We start from the raw sequence: 21885 nt of genomic DNA on the forward strand, positions 1-21885 counted from the left end.
AGGAGTGGTATTAATTCACATGCTAATTCATAGTTTTCAAAGCTGAGTCATTTTTAGGGAGTTGGGTGTTGATGGAAGTTATTCTAGTGAAACTTCAACATTACTGATCACAAAAGTACTTTTTCACATGCAATGAAAGACCCTTGAGTTAGAGCTGGAAGGGACCCAAGTGATAATCTGGTTCAGTTTTACTTTTTATTTATAGAAAGGGAGCTCAAGCCATCTCATTGAAATAGTAAGAACCATACTCCAGATCCCCTGATTCCAGTCCAATTTTATTTCTATTATTTTTGAGGTGCATTTACTTAGTCTTTTAAGAACTAGTGAAAAATCTTGGTCAATCAAAAGAAGACAAAAGGGTACTATGGAAAAAGATGGATTATGCTATTCTTGGGGACGTGTATTCAGGATAATAATAGCAGAAGGTGACGGCTCTACAATAAATAAATAAAATATCATATGAGCCACAGATATGGGCCACATATGTAATTTAAAATTTTAAGTAACCATTTACAAAAATAAAAAGAGAGAGATGGAACTAACTGCAATAATATACATTGTTAACCAATATCCCAAATATGATCATTTCAACATGTAACCAATATTTAAAAAATTATATATGAGGCGACTGGTCGCGTGGCTCACGCCTTTAATTCCAGCACTTTGGGAGGCCAAGGTGGGCGGATCACCTGAGGTTGGGAGTTCAAGACCAACCTGACCAACGTGGAGAAATCCCGTCTCTACTAAAAATACAAAATTAGCCTGGGGCGATAGTGCATGCCCGTAATCCCAGCTACTCGGGAGGCTGAGGCAGGAGAATTGCTTGAACCCAGGAGGTGGAGTTTGTAGTAAGCTGAGATCACACTATTGCACTCCTGCCTGGGCAACAAAAGTGAAACTCCATCTCACAAATATGTCTATGTGTGTATATGTGCGTGTGTGTGTGTGTGTGTGTATGTGTATGGGGCTGCGAGTGGTGACTCATGCCTGTAATCCTAGCACTTTAAGAGGCTGACGTGGGCAGCTCATTTGAGTTCAGGAGTTTGAGACCAGCTTGGTGAACATAGTAAAACCCCATCTCTACTAAAAATACAAAAAAATTAGCCTCGTGTGGTGGTGTGTGCCTACTACTAATCCCAGCTACTTGGGAGGCTGAGGCATGAGAATCACTTGAACCCAGGAGGCAGAGGTTGCACTGAGCTGAGATTTGCCACAGCACTTCAGCCTGTGAGACACAGCAGGACTCTGTCTCTTTCACTCTATATATGATACTTCATATTTCTGTTTTTGAATCAAGGCATACTCTCTACTTTATAGCACATCTCAATTCAGAGTAGCCACATTTCAAGGGAGCAAAATAGTCTGATTCAATCAGTGCTGATTTTGCTGAATAACACTGCTCTGGAAGAATGAAGAAACATCACAGAGAGGTACCTGCTTAAAAGGCCAATGAAAGCAATTGACTGACAGTCAAAATAGGACCTAATAGATATTAGCAGTTAGTGGTAAAATTTGGAATGACAATTTTATTTTCCCTACTCTAGGTCTTTAGGACTTTGGGTTCCCTGAAGGTATTCAAATATTAACTAATAATTCTCAATATTTCAAAAGTCTATTTAATAATATCATGCAGTTATTAAAAAAAATACACCATAAGACTAACATCAGTGACAGTCATGTCATTACATAAGTCAAGATAACACTTAGGATCTGAGAAAGGGGTATGTGGACCATGCAGTCACCTAGAGAAGGAGTTGAATGTGCTATGATCACTACGTTGAATTTCTTACAATTTTGCCTTTGAATTTGTGTTTTGTAAATAGAATCAGGTGGGACTCAAGTGTGTGCTGATTACTTTCTCTTGCCTCCTGCTCTCCAGGATGAGTTCTAGGCTGCTGAATTCTCACTTCACCCACAGGTCTGGACATGTCATCATGTCACCGGGAGGGGCGAGAGCAGGTGCATGAACCTCATAGAGAACTATCCACAGTCACCTGGCAATTACCACTGTGCCGGCAATACCACATTAAATAACAATTTAAAAATACCATGATAGCTCAAGAGAAAGATAGTAGAAGAAAAAAAGAGCTTTTTTTTTCCTGCTGTTTGAGATGAGGCTTCACATTGTCATTTTGCACCAGGCCCTAGAAAGTATGTAGCTGACCTTGTGCTCAGTGTTGGAGAAGCTACTTTCATTCCGATTCCCATTGCTATTAACTGTTTGGTAGCAATTTCAATTGCTGCCCTTTTAAAAAACAAAAATCAGGGAAATCATTATTTCCTAATAAAGACAGTTTGGCAGACAAATTGTTGAAGGAATGTGGGACACGGGTAATTATTTAATAGGACTTCTATGTAGAAAATATTGGGAACACCTGATCTGGATGCAGAATGTGTTTTAAAACAACAGTCAGGCAACTCAACAAAAAGCCAAGTCATTGCATGCGTGTTAGGGGAAGATGGCTAATTTTTGCAGGGTTTGTTTTGCATGAAATAACCAGTTAACTTACTGAATTTTTCGCTATTGTGGACTTTTGGTGGCATTTTGTAAATAGAGCATACTTTAGTAAAAAGATTTATTTAGTAATGTTGGCATTTATATATGCAGGGATTTAGTAGCCAAAGCTATGGGCCAGATTTTAAAATTGTGATTAGTAAGAAGGAAAATAAAACCAGAATAATGAGATGCCATTAATAAATATGCCCTATTGATCCAAAAGGGCTAGAGCTGCATTTCAAAGTCTCTGGAAGAAAAGTGACAAAACTCTGATGCAAACAATTTCAGGAAGTCTGACCAGGGTGGTGTTCTGGACGTTGTGCAGTGTCTCAGCAGTCTTAGCAGTGTGCCAGAACAGCTGGAGCAAGCATCGCTCTGCCCCTGCCTGCATGTGGGCTCACCTTAGGAGGGGGTTTCTTTCTTGCTATCCCTTAGGTTCCTTTTCAACTTTAAGTTTCTATGATACACAAAGAGTATAAACAGAAAAGTAAAAGAATTTAGATCATTTTCCTAGTACATAAGGAAACATTATGTAACATTAACCTCCTGTTAACATTAACCCTGCTTGAGACTTAGAGAAAGAGGCATCACACTTAGAAAGTCTCCCATGGGTGTAATGTCTACCCAGTGTTTCATGAAAGGATATTCTGGGGTGGTTAGTTTTTTGTTTTTTTCCCCCTATTTCTTTCTTTCCTTCTTTTATTTTTTTGAGATGGAGTTTTGCTCTGTCACTGAGGCTGGAGTGCAGTGGGATGATCTCGGCTCACGGCAGCCTCCGCCTTCCGGGTTCAATCAATTCTCCTGTTTCAGCCTCCTGCGCAGCTGGGATTACAGGCACTCACCGCCACACCTGGCTAGGTTTTGTATTTTTAGTAGAGACAGAGTTTCACCATGTAGATCAGGCTGGTCTCAAACTTCTGACCACAAGTGATCTGCCCACCTCAGCCTCCCGAAGTGCTGGGATTACAGGCATGAGCCTCCGTGCCTGGCCTTACCACCCTATTTCTGCCTTATATTTTTCCTTACTTCTCCTCTAGCTTTTGTTTTAATTGGTAACCAACTAAATGCTTATCAATTTGTCTTAAGTCGATTTGTTTTAGACTTATGATTAATATCACCATTCAGGGCATTAGTTCCAAGCTCTCAGAAATCTAAGACCCTGGATTGCCAGTTGCTTCCTTAGCCTTCATGCCTGCTTTGCTTGAAGAAGTGTATATTCTTTTGTTCTTCGGTGGCATCTATTTTCACATTATAATCTATATTACATACAATCCTTGAGAATGAATATGAGTAATTAAATGAAACTGGTCATGAAAAGCGCACTTCTCAGAAGGATCCCAGTAACCTCTGGAGATAGCTTGAGGACACTTTTCTATCAGTCATAACCTTCATCTCCCTGGTCTCTAGCTATCTTCTTAAACACCTGTATCTATTTGAAATTCTTCAAAAAGCAAGTTTAGAAATTAAAGACCAGCTCTTATTTCAGCCATTGAAAAAGATCAAGTGACAACTGGCTGATCCTGGGGACTTGACTGAGACATTTTAGTCATGGGCTGTGGATGTCCGGCCATCAGGTATTAGCAAGTTCCATCACCATGCATACAGCGTGGCAGATCACGTCCTCCAGGATTTCTGATAGACACAATCCATTTTTAATGCCTTGTGTCAGGCATCCCTGCTGCCCTCTAACCATTCTTAATAATAAGACAAAAGTGATATTTTAGGGTAACAGTTAATAAATAATGTGACTTATCCAATCACACCTTTCACTAAAATATTATTATCTTTTGGCAGATTCATTACTGTAGAGACATCAGGATCTGATGAAACATTCTCTAATTCTACCACTAGTACATTTTCCAGAGTTGTCTTTCTTTTAATTTAATTCTCCCACTCTGAAAGCATACTGTCCATTGCAATTACTGAATGAGCATTTAATCTTCCATAACTAAGGCATTTTAATCTTTTCTTATGGAAAGACGATTAAAAGGTCCTAATATTGCCATGATATGGATACATTTCATCCAAACCTAGTGAATCAAAGTTTCCTTTGTTCTTATTACTACAAGTTAAGACAAACCAAGTCTCTAGGCACTTCACTGCAATAGTTAAGCTGCCTTATCACAAGGTGTGATAAATGTGTCAAAACATAGTCTATTGATTGAACAGTAAGGTCTTCAGATCTTCCTTGGGCAGAGGTGAGCCTAGAGGTAGAGAATCGCAAGATAAGTTTTTATAGTTGTTATGGTAGCTTGGTTTACAGACTCTTACGTTTGTCCCAAAGCAATAAATCTTTCCGCTTTTAAAATGCTGTATGGCTAACAGAGATATTGAATCACTTTGAAACCTCAAGGGTTGATTTTGTTATACCATAGCATCTCTACATTAATCGTTAAATTTTTATTAATTAAAATCTTAGTGCCACACTAGTATAAAATGAAAGTTTGTGAAGTTTTAAGATTTTTCAATATCAGTACATTTTCCTGATTTTTACCTTCATGTAACTCTTCTATTTCCCCGGAGCACAGAATGTCACGTTAAAAGAATTGAACATCCTGAGTGTTTACAATGTGCAGAAACCTTAGTCTATTATCTACTCTAGTAAAAACACATAAATATAATCTTCAATGTGATGTTTATCTAAGAAGATAATTTCTCCATGACTATTTTGCCTGGTTTCCATTCTCGGGCCCTGGTGGATATATTTCAGTTGTAGTGGTCACTGGTTTATTAGGGAGGACCTCACGCTGCATTATGCATTTTCACAATACCCTGGGCTTGATTGGGAAGTGTCATATCCTTTCTCTTCAACCTCTGTTTCTCAGCCACGTCCATTCATAACCTAATTCTCTCCTTCAGAATTGTGGTGATGTAAAACAGGGCCACAGATTAGCAATTTTGCATCTGGAAAACAAGGCAGCTCCATTTTGTATTTTATTATGTATTTATTCCTAGAGGAACATTTCCTATCTATTTAAATTTGGAGATACAGCAATTCCTTCCAGACTGATAATGATCTGGTAATCAATGTGAAATATATTTGTAAAACAAATAGAGATTTACTGGTTTCTCCTGTGAAAACATTCAGATTGCTGAAACAGCCATTTTAATAGTTATACTGTATTTGAACATTTTTAAAAGATAACCTTTAAAGAGATAATGTGTTTCCTTTGATTCTGCTACTTTGTGCTACTTTGTTATATTTTATGATGAAGTCTCTTTTATACTTAGGCAAAAGGTTTATTAAGTAAATGTTTGCGTTAATAGTGCAAACTGGCATAAGAAATTGTTCATGAATATTTCACTAATTTTTAACCATAATGATAGGATAAGAAATTCACAGAAATAATGTCTAAGAACTTTAAGCCATACATAAATTCATAAGAATATAGATTTACTTTGCTTGCATATTGTTTCTTTATTAACCAGGAGCTGCTTTGATTATTTGGGTTGAGGTGTTGATAGCCCAAGGTGTAGTTCTTGATTACATAGGTAAAGAAATATACATTAAGCTGAATAGAAAGCTGATAGCAGTGTAGGCTGAATGAAGTTAATTAGCTGCTTATTCAAATACCTGTTCATTATTTCTTCCTCTAAGAATGAGATTGTTGTGTGTGTGTATGTGTGTGTGTGTGTAGGGCAAAAGTAGGAATGTAATAATATTGGTGCCATTTCGTTGAGGAGTCCTTGGGAAGAGAAAAAAGCTTTACTTAAAAAGATGTAAAGACTTCAACATTCCAAGGGGACCACAGAGATGGAATTTATTTATTCTATGATGTTTCTACCCTGATTATTTGAATTTTCTAGTTAAAAACTTTCTAGTTAGTACTACACTAGTGTAAAAAGGAAAACCATCATAATTTCAACCTGTCATTACAAAGCTCTGGTGGTTTGGAGTTTGCATAGGTGAAAACGGAGGTAGCCACCCTCTTCCTTAACTCAGATTATCTTAACGTGGAAATAGAATTAGGGTACAGATAGTTATCTGAGGTTTGTAATCTGGCCTTTGAAATGTGGCTTCTTGTTTCATAAAATTAAGAAAATTGAAGAAAAATGGCAAGGTAATGAATATCTGATACAGTGCTTTAAAAGTCCTTTGAGGCCGGGCGCGGTGGCTCACGCCTATAACCCCACCACTTTGGGAGGCCGAAGTGGGTGGATCATGAGGTCAAGAGATCGAGACCATCCTGGTCAACATGGTGAAACCCCGTCTCTACTAAAAATACAAAAATTAGCTGGGCATGGTGGCGCGTGCCTGTAATCCCAGCTACTCGGGAGGCTGAGGCAGGAGAATTGCTTGAATCCAGGAGGCGGAGGTTGCGGTGAGCCGAGATCACGCCATTGCACTCCAGGCTGGGTAACAAGAGTGAAATTCCGTCTCAAAAAAAAAAAAAAAAAAAAAAAAAAAAAGTCTTTTGACAGAATATGACTATAGAGAAGGAAATACAAATCTCACTGGTTTGCTGAGTCAATCCTCGCAAACACACAATTCAGTTGCAAAATTATGCAATTAAATATAGAGATTCAGCAAAGGTTTTAAAATTTTCTTACTTCCAGTGTATAAAATGAGAATGGTAATGAAATATCTCCTTCATAAAATTACTGTAAAAATTTAAAAATATAACATACATAAAGTTCTTAGCAGAATGTTTGACATATACCAATAATTTGAAACATACAGTTTTTTTAAAAACAGAGTAAAAAAATAAATTTTTTAAGAAAGACAAACATTTGGTCACATAATTTTCTTCAAACTGGGCTATTGATTTTCCCTTAGAGATACAAAGCTATTAAAAAAAAAAAAAAAACCCAGCCCCAAAACATTTTTGGAATAAATGACCTGTTAAAAGTACAGCAAAACCATGCCCTGACCTTGAAACAGAGTTTATGAATTCTAAAAGGGTGAGCAAAAACATAATAATTAACTATGTACCTGCCCATCCAAACAGTTACTGTGGAAGTCCTGGTCCATCTGTTTTTATAACAACTTGCAGGTTTCAACAGGATCTGCTGCATTTAGCAAGTCCTCCAACCGCCTTCAGGGAGAGGGTGACCATGTGTAAGACTGAAGTCAGCCACAGACAGTATTTCTCCTTCTCACACTCCAAAATTTGGAGTCATTCTAGGGAAAGAAAGCTCAATTAAGCTAAACTGTTTGTTTTATGAATTAGAAGTCGTAAAGGCCGATGGTGTAAGAACACTTTCTCCAACCCACATTTTTGGCTCAGGGCTTTGTTCGAAGCATTTTGTGATTAAAGCCATGCCAATACCAAACCACATAAAGACTGGACCCAACACTATTTTTGTTTGACTGAATTGCTGTGTATTTCTGTGAATGTCTAAGATGTAGAAATAATGAAACTTGCTTTGCCCAATCCTATAATTTTGCCTGTGTGGACATTGTCAAATTAGAAAACAAGGAAAAGAAATTTCCCCAGACTCCACCCTGTTTAAAAGGCAATTCCCATTATTCCCTTTGCGTTGACCACATTACAATGCACCTTAAACTCCCCACGTAGATACAAAGCCAGACTTTCCTGCCAGCTGCCCCATCACAATAAAGCTTGTTGACTTCTATTGGACTGACTTAAGGTGATGTTTCGTAGATCTACATTGAGAAGCCCACTGTAAGAAGTAACGGAATGAGTATATGGATATAGGGCAATTGGGATGGATTTGATTTTGAGAAAAAGTTTTCTTCCATTCTCTTGTCCAAAAGAAGACTCTGGAAATATTCTTGTGATGGTGACTTTAGAAGACTTATGATGCTGCTTTGAGACAGTGTCATCACATTTATTTCTTTTTAATTTGTAAACAAAATGTGTATCTTTTCTATGTATCTAGTCTTTTGTCTTTGATAGTAAATGACTCAAGAAGAGAATCTAACAGTCTTCAGTCAGAATAGGGACATACTGATTTTCAACTAATAGTTGATATATCTGTATTTTCACTGGAGAATTATTTATCTTATGAGATACAAATAAGTGGGAGAAAAGTAATTTTGGAATAAGGGATATTAACATATAAAATACAAAGGGTCACTTTGACTTCAGAAGACTCTCTGTCTCTCACATACACACACAGACACACACGATAATGAAATCTTCCTAGCAAGTTTATTTAACACTGGACAACGATAATTAATTTATTGTTGTAGAATAACCTCTCTTATTTACATAGCTTTTAAATATCAGACACCTGATTTAGAAAACATTAAATGCTGAGGTAAAAATACAAAATCCTTTCTGGAATAGAGGACAAGAATTTTTAATTTTACTTAGTGCCCTGACTTGATTAAGTTGCCTTCACATTTTTATAATATGAAAACTGTGAGCACAGGGCTCTGTGGATAGCAATTACTCAGTGTTGTGGAAGTGGATCGTTGGAGTTGCCCCATTTCCTAAGTTGAGTCTGGGGTCCAGTTGGCTGCCCCAGCTGTCCTGAGGGAGGGCACTTGGTGTCTTGGCTCTGAAACTCCCCTTCCTGGTGCACCTATTCCACCGGATCCTTTTGTCTTCACCAGCAGCCCCACCTTTGACTGGGTGATTGCTCAGAGCCGAAAGAATTTGAGTGGCTGGGTTCCTCTGTCTTCCCTCCCTGACTTCCCTGGCTTCTCTAGTCTCTTGCTCCCTTAGAGAGGAGAGAAGCCAAAACGCAATTAAAGTAGCTTTTTCTGAGTCATTGGTCCATAAGGGGTCTTTATAGGGAGGTTGAAATTCAATCCACTTTTAAGAAAGAGAGTTTTTTTTCCTCTGTACACACACGATCTGGCCAGCTATAGGTGTTCCTGGGGAGAACAAGCACTCAAAATACTCAGAAAATCATCTATAAAAGATTGAACAATAACCACCAGGATTCAGGAGATTTCCTGGGGATTAATGAGTAGCTGGGAGGAATTGGTGGCCTTCAACTGTACTCTGGGCAGTTAACCTCAGCGAGTCAGTCCTTCCTAAGAACTGCCTGCACTGAGGTGGTGATTTCTATTATAGGATATAAACCTAGAAGAACATTTTTAGTGTGATTTTATTTCAATGTGCTCTTTGCTTCTGAAAGACTGCAGCATCGTGTGGAGCATTTGGTGGCTAATAACACAGCACTCGTTACCCTGCAACACACTTCTTATCACATTAACCAAGCTGATTGGAATAGCGTTTAAGAGAAAAATTAATATTTTATTGTTGTAAAAAGTCTTGTAGAAAACCTTTTAAAATATTAAATACACAGCCAAGATTGTATTGAAATTAGAACAAACTGGGAATGATTTTTATCACAAGTACAATTATCACATTTATCTCAAGAGTGGGAATTTCACTTCAAAAACTTCAAAAAAAAATCTTTTGTCCCTTTCCGGCTAATCCTTATGCTAGCAAAATAGTTTATTAGTTAAAAGTTTCATAACCCAACTTTACTTGTGCTTTTATTATATGAGAAAAATCCAGGAAAAAATGTATTTTTAATTTGTGATGCTAATACTTCTCTACTTCTTATTGTGATTCTCATTCACTTCATGTTTAGAACAATGATCCCAACAGATTAAAAACTGGCTTTGTCACTTATGTTGTTTGTGTCTTAAATGAAGCAAGTATGAGGTGAATGGTTGGCGCCAATGCCAATTGAACACTCCAGAGCAGGGGTGCCCAACCCCCGGGGAACAGATTGGTATTGATTGGTGGCCTGTTAGGAACTGGCCTTCACAGTGGGAAGTGAATAGCTGGTGAGCCAGGAAAGCTTCATTTGTATTTACAGCCACTCCCCATTGCTCACATTACCCCCTGAGTTCCGCCTCCTGTCACATCAGTGGTGGCATCAGAGTCTCATAGTAGCACAAACTCTATTGTGAACTGTGCATGCGAGAGATCTAGGTTGCATGCGCCTTATGAGAATCTAACACCTGTTGCTCTGTCAGGTGTTAGAAATGGATGCACCCTGTTTAGGAATGGATGCACCCTGGCTAAGAGTAAAGCATATCTCTTCTCAGCGCCTTCCATTCTCTACTTTCTCTTTGAAACATCTTAGGGGTAATTCTTAGGAATAAATACCAAGAAAAACAGCAATGGCAATAAAAACAGCTGCAATAATAATAGTAAAAGCTAATATTGATGTACAATGCATGAAGCACCAGGGTGTGCTTTACACGAGGTTTCTTCTTTACTTGTCACTGTCATTTCACAAGGGAGCTACTATAGCCCATGCTACTGTTAAGAGCCCCAAATGGGCTAAGAAACTTGATCAGGATCACACCTCCATGCTACTAAGCAGCAGTTAGCATTTGTTTCACAAGATATTTGAGATCAATACCAATGAAGCTCTTTGGATACATAAAGAAATAAGTTATGGTTCATGATGTCCATTTCAAATTGAAAAAAATAACAAAGAAAATTTAAAAAATTTTAAATTTTCTAGCCAACTGATTGGTAATTTTTAAATAAGGAATCAATTAAAATTGGCCATAAGATTGTCTATAGAGCTGTTGTCAACTTCATGCAGCCAAACTTTCCATTCTTCTTGGTGGTCACATAGCATTGTTTATTTTAAAGTTGTATGATTTCTGCTCCCAGTCTGAAGGATAAGTAATATAGCATTTCTAGGGTGAAAACAAAGAAGAAAACAAAAAAATGTTCCAGGCTTTTATAATTCTTCAAATTGAACTAGAATAGATATTATATAAACAATTATAATTATAATTTATATTTCAAAAATTTTACACATTTTATGCATGTGTGACTAAAGAGACACATTCTCCAAACTAAATTCTTTAAAAACAATATTTCATTAGATACATATTTAATATTTTTTGGTTTGTGATGTGTTTTCATAGCTTAGTATTACTGAACATGTGTTCTCAGATCCTGCTCAGTTAGGCAGTATTAAACATAACAGTCCTACCAAAGATAATTATCCCTAAAAGGGGAGTTGCGTAGATTTTAAAAGGAGGCTGCATATACTTAAATGGAAGTAAATGGATGTAACAGACAGTTTTTATCTTTTGGCAATAATCTTAAAATAATGCAAAGAGGATCTTTGAAATATTGTAGGTGAACACGTCCTGTTAGATCTGGGTTCATTCTTTCTTTGCATCATGCCCAACTCAGGAAAAAGCCCCAGTGCATTGTGGGAAGCCTGTTATAGTGTCTGAATTTTGAATAGTATTTGGCTGAATGTAAACATAACAAAATTTGACTGATAGAGTATCTGAAGGGCCTGGTTTGCTGCAACTTGTAGAAATTGAACTTCTTTATTCGATTCCTCACAGAGCCCAGGGGACAGGCTGAGGCTCAATGGTAGCATCTACTGGCAATATCAAATTGTGCAGGTGTATCCCAGAAATCCTTTTCTGTAGGCCATATTACAAAGTTTGAACAAGTCAGTGTTTCGTATCTTCAGTGAGATATATATTCTGAGAATCAAGTTCTCTAGTCATCATCAGATTGACAGCTGACCTCAGGGCTCAAGTACTGCATCAGTCAGCCTAGGCTAAGTTATGTGGTAGTAACAAACATGCTCCAACTCTTGGTGGCTTATAAAAATCTACTTTAACTTTTGGGTTATGCTACTCATCTGGTACAAGTGAGCTACATTTCTTGTACCCAGGAAAAAGAAGCAGTTCCTTTCTGGAATATTGCCGGTTTCATGGCAGAAAATAATGAGACCATGACAGAGCCTCAAATGAAATTTTAATGCTTTTGCTCTGTGGTACCACATGTCCCTTCCTCTGGCATTTTCTTGGCCAAAAGAAGTTGTACGGCCATGATTGATGTCAATGAGGCAAAAATGTATAATCCTTTTGTAGGGAGGGGCATTCTAATTCATATGGCTACACCTGACGGTAATGGTTTGAAGATCTACTATCTTCACACCAGAAAAGGTGGTGTTTATTTCAGCTAGTAGCACAATCTACCACAGTTTCCTAGGAAGAAATTAGAAATCTAGCTTTGTCCAGAACATATCCAATATCTTAGCCTAAAAGATAAATAAGCTAAGGAGACAAATAATTCTCTTCCAGTGTCTGTATAATTCGCAAATAGCCCTTCAGGCAATGGGCAAGACGTCTGATTTTAGGGAAGGCAAAGGTCCATGACTTCTTTGGTGGTGGGATGCCTCAAATGAAAAACTCTCCAGTTAGGCAGTTGAATGTAAAGGGAGATATCTAGTTGTAATTAGTTCTTTGTGCAAAAAGAGATAATTACTGACTAAATATTTATTAAGCATGACTTCCTGTAGGAGAACCTGGGAGCAACTGTTATTCACCCACATATTTTGTAGACTTGAAGTGTGCAGAACTCAGGAGAGCACATTGTCAGGAAGCAGTGCTGTAGAACATGCTGGACACATATGCCAGAAGGGACTCCGCCCCGCAGGAGGCAACAGAGCAACTCCAGCCCATGTCTGTGGAGGGACTAATATGCTATAATACTTCCTGGGGATTACTTACTGGGAACATTCAGACTCTCACCATGGCTGCTGCAACTACAGTAGAGAGTTGTTTTTGCATGTCTTCATAACGTTACTTTGGGTTCAATATGGCCAATCTTTTTAAAGTGGAGATTTCATAACCTAGCCCAATCTAATTGGAATATTTTTCTCTAGCTTAGTCAAGGGTCCAAACAAAGAAATTTGAGCCCTGCCACCTCCTCTATCTCTCACCATGCGAATACAACCTCTCAGACAGTGAGTGTCTCTGGCAAAACATAGAGGATGGTTTGTTTCCCCATGCATTCTCCTGGTCAACATTCTTCAAGACTCAGCAAAACCTTCCCTCTGGGACACTTTCTTTTTTAACCCCTTCACTGCCTTGCCAAGGCCCTACACAGTTTAGTCATCACTGTCAGTCCAAGGACAGCAAGTTGTCACTTAACGTCATCCATAGGTTGTTGGAAACTGATTTGAAATTTCTAAATAAAGACCAAAACACATCTAATATTAAACACTAAAATAAATGTGAACTGTACATACATTTTTAAAAATTAATAAAAATAAGATAATTATTTACCCACCTATCCCAGTTCCGAGTGGCAGGTCACCAGTACCTACCCTGGCAGCTCGGGGAGCCAGGTGGGAACCAGCTCGGGATAGGACCCATCTCATCACAAGTTGCACCCACACACACAAACTCAGACTCTGCCCACGTAGACACATGGATTCACCTAACGTGCACGATTTGGGGATGTGGAAGGGAACCAGAGTACCTAGAGAAAACCCACACAGACATGGGGAGAATGTGCTAACTCTACACAGACTGTGGCCTCAGCAGAAATCAATTCTTTTTCTCATCAATGTTATAGTGAAATGATGTTATTCCAGGGCCTGCTGTAGTCCATAGGTTTGTATATAAGTAACCGTCAGCCTGGATTGAGTTGTCTGTTTACATGTCTATCTCCCATAGCGAACCAAACATGTATCCTATGTCTGCTTCTTCAGAATAAATTAGTTATCTCTGTGTTCTCAGGTACCGTCCATATCTTCTGAACCTTGTACCACTGGCCTCTAGATGCTCAATAAAAGTTGGTAAATTGGATTAGCTTCTAATTTGCCTGTGCTGGAAGTATAGCACTTAAAATATCTGCCTATACTTTCAAGTAGAGAATTCTATGTGTTAATAATTGACATTTCTTGAGTACTCACGACAGACTGCGCTCAGTCCTTTATATGTGCTATTTCATTTCATTTAGTCCTCACTGAATCCCTGTAAGCTCAGTATTAATGTCTCTATTTTATTGATTAAAAAATAAAATTGAGGATATGAGACAGATTAGGTACTGCTTAGGGATTTTATGAATCTTCAAATATTCCATTCCCATCTTTCTAGTTTCAAAAAGAAAAGTGTTAGTTTTTAGTAACTTATGAAGTTGTAAGTTCTAGCTTCTGCCCTGAACATATCCTTAACATTTCTGAATACTAGATTCATTCCAACCAATATTTTTCAGAGTTTCTTCCTGGTGTTGAGTAAAGCCTCTGATATGTAAGAATATAAGATGGTGGGGAAATATGCCTAAACTTCTTTCTCAGAATTATGTAAGTGGTCTTTTACCTTACTTTCCTGAAGTCTGTAGCATAGACACCCTATGTATCAATTGAAATTCAAATATACAGTTGAATATCTTTCTATGCATTTTCATATCTCTTTATATAATACAGGAAATCAAATGTGACTGGTTTAACAAATGTTTTACATTTGCTAAGTAAGCAGGAAACAACTCCATTATTTTGTACCACTATTTCAAGTGAATTCTGATGGGTTCCCTTCCTGACCCAGGATGACAGAGCAGGAGAAGCTCAATTCTAAGCTGGTCACTTTGCCACATCAGGAGTTGGTCCTAAGGCCCAAAGCACATCCAAATCAAGACTTGAACCCAGCATCCAGAAGAAAGCTCCAGTTGTCCCCCAGCTCCATCCAGCTCAACCCCAGCTTGAGGCCTCACAAGGGGGACGGTGTCTGGCTTTGCCTTGTTTCTGCTTCCTGTTTCTCTGAGCTTCTATGCTTAGATGTTTCCAGCTCCTCTATAGTTGGGATGGAGGTAAAGGAGTGAGTTCTTTCCTGGCTGGGCTTTTGCACTAGGATCGTGGGATTCCCTGTGTGGTACATAACAAATGCTGTGTTTTCTCTCATAGACACTTTTATAGGCTCTTTCTAGATCTCACGTGGGAGTTCTCTTACTCTATGGTTCATCAACTTGGCTGCTGAGTTTTCTTTCTCACCGTTATGAAGCCCTAGGCTTGCCCTCTGGCTTGCAGTTTCTTTATGCTGGGGAGCCTTTTTCAGGCAGACCTACCAGAACCATGCATGTGCACCCAGTATTAGGAGTGCAAATGTCTCCTGCTCAGCCTCAAAGGTGGCCTCTTGCCTTCAGATTTTGGGGGGTATTGCCTCTGTGCCTCTCAAGCTCTTGGGACACAGGTCAATTCCCCCACCTCAAATACTTTCATCATTCTCCAGGCCACAGAGCCCATTCACCTTAACTGGGAGTGGGAGTAAACATTCCCCCTCACCTTCTCTGAAGGCAGATACACACTAACCTCTGTTTCTTCAAGTAAGTCTCTCACTCTCTCCAATTAGCTTTTAGCCTTCTAATATCTACTCTGGAGGATAGTAATTGGTAACGTGGTCACATAATTGAATTTGGCAACTCTTGAGCAAATGGATCATGTGGTACAGGCAGAATGGCCCTCGAAGAGGCCCATGCCCTAATTCCTGTGAATATGCTACATTACCTGGCAAGAAGGACTTTGCAGTTGTAATTAAGATGAGAGACCTTAAAATAGGGACATAACATTGAATTATTCTAGTGTGTCCAATCTAATGACATGAGCCCATCAAAGAAGGAAAGAGCTGTCTCAGAGGCAGAAGTTGAGGTTAGTAAGATTCAGAGTGTGAGAAGGATTCAATCTGTTGTTCTTGGTTTTGAAGACAAAGGGAGCCACCAGCCAGTGAAAGAACTGGCCTCTGGAAACTGGTAATGCCTCCTGGCTGGCAGTCAGTAAGGAAATGGAGGCTTCACTTCTAAACCCATGAGAACTGATTTCTTCCAACATTCTGGGTGAGCTGGGAGCAGATTCTTCCCCAAAGCCTCCAGATAAGAAGTCCAGACCTGCTGCCATTTTCATTTTCACCTTGTGATACCCTAAGCAGAGAACCTACTGAAGCTGCCTAGACTTCTGATTGACAGAGCTATGAGATAATAAATTTGTGTTGCTTTAAACTAGTAAATTTATTATAGCAATGATAGAACAAAATGAATACAGATGGTTTGGCTTCTCGTTTGAGAGTACAAGAGGTGATTGTCTCCATACTATATTCTCCTTTGGGATCTCTGCCAAGACTACAAGAAAAGTACATTTAACATCATGTTGCATATTTTCTTTTCTAAGTCAATGCTCAACCACCTGCTGCTTCTCCAGGATCTACAAAGGCCAGAAGGTCCATCAGGAAGAGAAACACTTGGGGAAATTCTGGGCAACAATCAGGAAAGGAGCAGTAGATTAATATTTTATATACTGCTCTTAAAAGAGAGCTAAATGTTTAATACACAGTTTCCATCTTTTTTATTGAACTGTATATAGAGAGTGGAAATAAATGCTTACATTCATGTTTCTAAAACCCATGATTTTAAATCCCGACTTCTCAACTTCATACAAATTCTCAGCTGCCTACATTTCTCTTCTGTTTGCATTTCCCCGTTTCTCAACAATATAGTATAGAAGGGTAGGAGGCAGCATGCGAGGTTAAATTCATTATTATTAATTGGTTGCTAATGTAGAAAGAAGTGATTGAATAACTTTATGAACTGTTTTGAGCATAGAGCTAGACTCTCTGCCACAATATTGATGTCTCATGGGTGGAGGGATGAAGTGAGATTCAGGAACACATAGTAGGTATATTAATGTGAGCTATATAATGAGCTTTCTGAGTTGTATTTTGAGGGCTACAGAGTCTGTGCACTAACTGCTAATCTCCCACTTGGAACAATCTACTTGGAACAATCACTACAGTGGAGGAATAAAGCCAACACTGAAGCCATTCTATTAAGCCTTAGACAGTTTCTTGTGTGTAGACTCTTGGATTTCCAAGGTGTATGGCACTTCTGAGCTGAATCAGTCAGGGTGGGCTAGGGTGCTTGTATTAGTCAGGGTTTTCTAGAGACATAAATTATATATATATATATATATATATGTATATGTATATACTTAAACTCATATATATTAGGGTAACAAATTATATATATACTTAATAAATTTATATATATATATATGATCACTTACATAATCACAAGGTCCCACAATAGGCTATCTGAAGGCTGAGGAGCAAGGAGAACTAGTCTGAGCCCCAAAACTGAAGAACTTGGAGTCCAAAGTTCAAGGGCAGGAAGCATCCAGCACAGGAGAAAGATGTAGGCTGAGAGACTAGGCCAGTCTCTCATGTTCACATTTTTCTGCCTGATTTATATTAGATAGCAGCTGATTAGACTTTGCCCAACAGATTGAGTGTGGGTCTACTTTTCCCAGCCCACTGACTCAAATGTTAATTTTTTTGGCAGTACCCTCACAGACACACCTGGGATCAATACTTTGTATCCTTCAGTGCAATCAAATTGATATTCAGTATTAACCATCACGAGTCCCTCTTTGTGAACTTGAACCCATACACATCTCCTGAGATCATACAAATCTTCAAATAAGGACAATGATAAGGTCATAATTATATCTAGCAATACAACTATCCTTCATACAACCAGAAACACACCAATCCCCAACCCAAACACTGTTATATAAAGGAGCTGATAGGAAGTCAATAAATCTTATGTCACATGATGAAGGAAAAAGAAGATATTTTCTTCGTACAAGTGTATACATGTACAAGCCTGTTTTTAACAAAGGAAGGAGTAAATACTCATGACAATTACAGTCCCCATTTCTGCAGCTGGTCACATGGTTGTAGCTGGTATTGATAATTACCTTCTTCTACTGCCCATTCTATATTCCCTTGACCTTCAGCAAGCACCTCAGCAGGTTGTGTTTTTTTGTTTTTGTTTTTATTTTTTCTGGTTGAGTTACCCAAACCTTCATTCCTGAAGGGTCGGGGCCATTTATAGTCCTGCCTGAATTGGGCTGTTGCAGTTTCCCATTGACCTTAATCACAGGGCATGGTAATGCTAAGAGACGTCCTAATGAATCTTCTGTATTCCATGCATACTCTTCCTTACCTCTGTTGTGGAGTAGTAGACTGATTTCATCTTGATAGTTGGGTCAATCACCCCAGCCAACACTATAACTCCCTTCTTAACCTGTTGACTTAAAGGTAGCAGGAACCTGAAGTATCCAGGTGGCAATCTTAACTTCCAATTTAACAGGATTGTGTGCCTCCTGGTGGCGGTATTCCTCCCTCTGGAACTAAGACCTCTGGGCCAGCAGAACATAATGTTCCAGGAAGAGAAAATAAAAATTTTGCTAGTGGATCATGAGGGGTGATGGCGAGTGGTGTCACTTCCACTTCTACCCCTTGATTCCTGGACCTGTGAATCCTGGCTATGGGAGAAACAGTACCATCTATTGGACACTGATTCAGAGCATATGTGGCCTTCTGGAGAACTTTGTCCCAGCCCTGCAAAGTATTATCACCTAGTTGCCATTGTGATTGTGACTTCAAAAGGCCATTCCACCATTCTATCAATACAGCTGCTTCAGGATGATGGGGAACATGGTAAGGCCAGTAGATTCCATGAGCAGCCCACTGCTGCACTTCTTTGGACGTAAAGCTAGTGCCTTGGTCGGAGGCAATGTTGTGTGAAATATCATGACGGTGGATAAGACATTCTGTGAGTCCACAGATGGTAGTCTTGGCAGAAGCATTGCTTGCAGGATAGGCAAACCTATATCTGGAATAAGTGTCTATTCCACTGAGGACAAATCTCTGCCCTTTCCATGATGGAAGAGGTCCAATATAATCAACCTGCCACCAGGTAGCTGGCTGATCACCCTGGTGCTAGACTCAGTGTTTGTCTCTGCTCCTGGAACTCAGCAGTGGCTGTGGCCAGGTCAGCCTTCGTGAGTGGAAGTCCATGTCGCTGAGCCCATGTGTAGCCTCCATGTCTGCCACCATGGCCACTTCATTCATCATATGTTCACTGGGTGATGACAGATGAGACAGGGGAAAGAGACTGGGTGATGTTCACAGAACAGGTCATCCCATCCACTTGATTTTTAAAATCCTCCTCTGCTGAGATCACCCATTGGTGAGCACTCAAATGGTATACCAACATCTACACACCTGTTGATGACTCAGAGAGGTCCATCCACATACCTCTTCCCTGAAGTTCTTTGTCTCCAATTTTCCAATCATGCTTCTTCCAAATCCCTGATCATCCAGCCAAACCATTGGTTACAGTCCATGAATCCATATATAACCACACATCTGGCTATTTCTCCTTCAGTGTTAAGTGCATAACCAGGTGCACTGCTTGAAGTTCTGCCCACTGGGAAGGTTTCCCTTCACTGCTGTCCTTCAGGGCTGTCCCAGAAAGGGGCTGTAGTGCTGTAGCTGTTCACTTTCGGGTGGTGCCTGCATGAGCGCAGAAGCATCTGTGAATCAGGCCCTAGTCTTCTCTTCCTCTATCAATTGATCACAGGAAACTCCCCATGAGGCCATCAGTGCAGGCTGGGGGTGAGGAGGCAGGGTGGCAAGAGTGGAGACGGTGGGCATTTGAGACACTTCTTCATGTAAATTACTTGTGCCTTCAGGACCTGCTGAAGCCCAATCATGTATATACCACTTCCACTTGATGATAAAATGCTTCTGTGCATGACCCAATTTATGGCTAGACAGGTCAGAAAACACCCAGTTCATGATAGGCAGTTCAGGTCACATTGGTGACTTGACCCATAGTCAAATGTTTAGTTTCCACCAAAGCCCAGTAATAGGCCGAGAGCTGTCTCTCAAAAGCAGAGTAGTTATCTGCAGAAGATGGTAGGGTCTTGCTCCAAAATCCTAGAGGCCTCCGCTGTGATTCACCTATTGAAGTCTGCCAAAGACTCCAAAAAGCATCCCTAAGCACCATTGGATCAGTGGGGTCATATTGTCCAAGTGGCAGAGCAGCTTGCACAGCAGGCTGGACCTGTTGCAGAGCCTTCTCCTGTTCTGGACCCTACTTAAAACTGTCAGTCTTTCAGGTCACTCAATAAATGAACTGGAGTAACACATCCAGCTGAGGAATGTGTTGCCTCCAAAATCCAAATATGCCCACTAGGAGTGTTCCTCTTTCTTGGCTGGAGGAGGGACCAAATGAAGCAACTTATTCTTCACCTTAGAAGGAGTGGCCCCACACCACTGGAACCCTAGAAATTCTACTGAGGTAGAAGTTTCCTGAATTTTAGTCAGATTTATTTCCCATTGTCTGGCATACAAATGTCCCACCATTAAGTCCAGTCTGTTTGCTACTTTTTGCTCAGTGGATCCAATTAGGATAATGCCATCAATGTACTTGACAAGTGTGATAACTTGTGGAAGTGAAAAGTGATCAAGGTCTCTCAAAATAAGATTTTGACACAAAAATGGAGAGTTGATATACCCTTCATGTAGAACAGTTAAGGTATATTGCTGGCCTTGCCAGCTGAAGGCAAAATGCTTCTGGTGGGCCTTATGGACAGGAATGGAGAAAAAGGAATTTGCCAAGCCAATGGCTGTATGCCAGGTACCCGGAGATATGTTAATTTGCTCAAGCAATGAAATCACATCTGATACAGCAGCTGCAATTGGAGTCACCACTTGGTTAAGCTTATGATAATCTACTGTCATTCTTCAAGATCCATCTCTCTTCTGTACAGGCCAAATGGGAGAGCTGAATGGAAATGTGGTAAGAATCACCTCCCCTGCATCTTTCAAGTCCTTGATGGTGGCAATAATCTCTGCAATCACACCAGGGATGCAATATTATTTTTGATTTACTATTTTTCTAGGTAGAAGTAGCTCTAATGACTTCCATTTGGCCTTTCCCATCATAGTAGCCCTCACCCTACCAGTCAGGGAGCCAATGTGGTGGTTCTGCCAGTTGCTAAGTATGTCTATGCAAATTATGTTTTCTGGCACTGGGGAAATGACCACAGGATGAGTCTAGGGACACATTGAACCCACTGTAAGTTGAGACTGAGTTGAAACTCTATTAATTACCTGATCTCCATAAGCCCCTACTTTAACTTGAGGACCACAATGACATGTTGGGTTCCCTGGAATCAATGTCAGCTCAGAGCCGGTGTCCAGTAGGCTCCAAAATGTCTGATCATTTCCTTTTCCCTAGTGCACAGTTATCCTGATAAATGACTGGGGATCTCCTTGGGGAAGGATAGGAAAAAGATTAACTGCACATATTGTTGATAATGTAGTGGGGTCCTTCCTCAAGGAGACTGAGCCTCCCATTCATTCAAAGGATTCTGGGTCTGTAAACTGGCTCAAGTCTAGAAATTGTTTGAGTAGCTGTGACTCTCTGTTTTTATAATTCGACTTAGAAGTTTTCTGCTTTGCTAGATTAGAAATGCAGTAGGGTTTCTATCAGTTTCACCTCTAGGAGCACCATGATTAATTGACTAATACCGGAGCTCTACACAGGTCAGACTATTACAGGATTACAGTAGCTACACCCATTTTGCCTTTGATGGTTGAGTGCCACCGCTTGGTGCCTGCCACCTCAGCATCAAATTATCCCCATTGTATTTAAATTTTGTAGTTGAGTGACTGCAGTTCACACCATTAGATCTGACATACAGAGAAGAGCAATTACAGGGCACTTTAAAGTTGTAGGTGCTGTCCTCACAAGTCTATTTTGCAAGTCATTAGTCAAGGGTATATCTTGTGGACCCTCCCAGCTGGGATGAGTAGGTCTAAAGTGACTAATCCACTCCAC

The 21885-nt window shown here is 39.7% G+C and overlaps 1 pseudogene; it reads right to left on the reverse strand.

The window, feature by feature from the left end:
• Nucleotides 1–17891: 17891 nt before the first annotated feature.
• LOC135272765 (uncharacterized) lies at nucleotides 17892–21401 on the reverse strand (annotated as a pseudogene).
• Between the last annotated feature and the right edge of the window lie 484 nt (nucleotides 21402–21885).

This window comes from Aotus nancymaae, unplaced genomic scaffold (genome assembly GCF_030222135.1).
Source record: "Aotus nancymaae isolate 86718 unplaced genomic scaffold, 86718_ANA_hifiasm-v0.15.2.pri h1tg000131l, whole genome shotgun sequence".
NCBI classification, from domain to species: domain Eukaryota; kingdom Metazoa; phylum Chordata; class Mammalia; order Primates; family Aotidae; genus Aotus; species Aotus nancymaae.